The following is a 3,213-nucleotide window of genomic DNA, read 5'->3' as shown; positions in this document are numbered from 1 at the left end:
TCAACTTTACAGACAGTTGCTTGAGAGCACTGCCAGGTGAGAAAGCCGTTTCAGTGTTGCTCCAATCAATCTGCATTATCCGGAAGCCAATGCAGGGGCATAGGGTTGCTCCATAGATGGGTCTGGTCTCCTGCTGAAGGACTGAATTCCACTGGGTTGGAGGGATAGAACTACCATCTATTTCAGGTAAAGAGTGGCACAAAATTTTGCAGGAAATTGGGTAAAGTTTGCATTTTTTTAAATGTACTATTATCATTGAATTTGACATTCACTGGATGTGAATAGTCAATGCTCCCGCCATGCATGTAGCTGACTATGTAATTCCACTGAAATTTAGTCTAGATTGACTTACTAATGATCATTTAATGCAATATGTTTCTGGAAATTACAAGAAAAATTCATACTAATCTAATCTGTATGTATTTTCTCTCACCTTTTGTATATCCACATTATAAACTCTTCGGGACAGGAACTGTCCTTATTAAGAGTTTGTGTAGCAACTACCATTATGAGACCCAGAGCAGCTGAGGCCGTAGACACAATGGTAATACAAATAATAAAAATAATATGTGGCCTTACTAGTGATTTGTCTCCTTTTTTTAAAGCAGTCTAGAGTCACCCTTATTAGTCAGTCAAGAACTAAATATTTAGCATCAGTTCATAAGAAAGTTGCTTTGATCTTTGTGTAAATAAACAGGCTCTCTTTCTCCCATTGGACTCTTGCTTGAAAATTATTTCTTTCATCAAGTAGTTTGTCATTTCTCTGTGAACATCAATGCTGTTTTCTTCAGAACTTCAAACAAATATTTCCTGCATGTTTACAGGAAACGTACTAAACATTATAAATGATAACCTCGCTCACACCGGATTCAACGGTGAGAGAAACTTGGGCAACTGAGTAACACAGCTTGTGACATCCTACCAACTAGGTGAAATACATTTAACATCTCTCCTGTAGCCATGTCAATAAGCATCCACTCATTCATACAAGCACATAAAAACGTCAATTTTTCCTTCAGTCTACATTTTTGGGAGATTTTTAGTATACATGTTGTAATAATATTTTACTGTTAGATAACAGCCTCCATCCCAGAGGATCCCAAAGCACTTTGCAAGCTGTATGCTTACTATTAAAATGCAGACACCTTAGGGGCAGAAAGGTGGCATACACTGTAGTACAACGAAGTGGGAAGGGGGAAGGCACCAGGGTAAAACCTTAGCTTTATGAAAAGTGCAATGGAATTTTTTAACATCCATCCAGAACCGACAGTAAGGCCTAGGCACTGAGCTCTCATCTGAAAGAACAAACTGCAGGAAGCTATGTGGAACTCCTTTTATTACCCAACTCAGAAGAATAAATGGCTGAGCATATCTTGCTGAGATTTGAACCTATAGATCCAAGGAGTCTAATAACCTGATTCTTCTCTTAACACCAGTTTTACTCCATTGTCTTGAGAGAGTTTACTCCTAATTTATATTACTGCCAGTGAACACAGACTCAGGTCCGTGCTATTTTGAACATGATTCTTTGGACTGGATGGGGTGGCTTAGCATACTAGAGCTGGTTGGAAAATGGAGGCCATTTCTGAGGATATTTTTGACTTTTTCCATGGAAAATGGACAATTTCCACACACAAAAATTCATTTTGTTGAAAACCCAATTTTTCATCAAAAAATACTGTTGATGGAAAATTCTCAAGCCCACCTTCCCCCACATACATTCAGGCATAGTAGTCTTTGAACCTGAAAGCATCCTGATCTCCCCACAAGTACTGTAATACAGATATTTGTCTGTTGTTCCATAAGGTTATTCTCCCAATTGTCCTTAAAGGTGTCGTTTCTCTGTAGTCATTCTTCTATTTTTGCCCTGACCAGTGGCAAGTTCTTTCCGGTGACTAAAGGACACATCCATTCCCTCCATTGGCATGGGAAGTTCTCTACATTATAGATCTGTGTTTGAGTTTATAAGTCAGGCAGAGGCAAATCTCTAGTTCGTGTGTTTAAAAATGGTTAGTTAACAGGGGCAGGAAGGACTTTATATAGGAAATAACACAAAGAAATGAATAAAAAGAAAGAATGCCCCCGGAGGCCATGAGACTATTGACAGACACATAGTTTGGGAAGTTGAGTGGAAATAATTATATAAGAGAACATACAGGTTGATGGTTTTTTGTTTGTTTTTGGGGGAGGAAGGGAAGGTTGGTTGTTTTGTTTTAATTTGTGTTGTTTACAGACAGACGTCCTGGCAGGAAAGAAGCCAAGTCCTACTGAAAGAATTCAGAAAACAGGCTGGGCCTGAGGGAGGGACCTACACATTAGAAGAAAGAAAGGGGGGCCATCTGAGCCCTCACGGAGAGAAAGGGAGGGAGCTCCAGCAGTAGCAGTGCCTTATGCAAACAGCTCTGACTCTGAAATTAGTTCAAGTAGAGTTTGAGGAACAGATGAAGGTTCAGACTGGCTCTAATTTTTCCCATGCAGTTCACCAACTCTTAATTTGTATGGCTGTGTTTTTCACTTCCTAGAGGGCACTGCAACTTTTGGATTCTTGGCATACCATACAAGTCATTTTTGGAAGTTTTTCTGTGGGCCTATTGATTTCTTGCTGAACCAACCAGCCAGATGTGAAGCCAGTTTTCATGGCTTCAGTGGCCTTGAATGCCTTTTTTTGTACTTAGGAAGCTGTGAAATAATTTTAATTGAATTGAGCTGATGCATTATAATGTCTGGGAAATGTTGCAATATAATCTTTTCTCTCTTTACAGTATATACATATTAACCTGATAGTCCTCTTCAGGAGTCTGGTGCTAGAGTCCCATTTTGATAATGCTATTTGTGTTCAAGTTGCATGCTTTACAATCAGTCAAGGTCCCACTATATAATTCTGGCTGGTAAAGAGGTATGAATATTGAATAGCTACGTTTTATTATCTTTGAATGAAGAAATCCTCTATTATTCCCGTTTTAAGACTCCATTAATATTCCAAATAAATACACAGCTACCAAATAGGTACACAATTGCCCTTTAGTTAATCTTTAACCAAAAAAATTAGAAAAACTCAAGTCTGTTTGACCCTGCCATGAACTAGAATCTACAAACACTTTAAGAATGTTTACAGCTTTGTCATGCTAAAAGCAGCTTTCCAACAGCCTTCCATTTGTCACTGTCCAAAATGAAACCCTAGAACAAACTCACAGACAGAGAGGGGGAGACAGT

The sequence above is a fragment of the Trachemys scripta genome, chromosome 2 (assembly GCF_013100865.1).
Source record: "Trachemys scripta elegans isolate TJP31775 chromosome 2, CAS_Tse_1.0, whole genome shotgun sequence".
Lineage (NCBI taxonomy): Eukaryota > Metazoa > Chordata > Testudines > Emydidae > Trachemys > Trachemys scripta.
Note: the sequence above shows the minus strand (reverse complement) of the source record.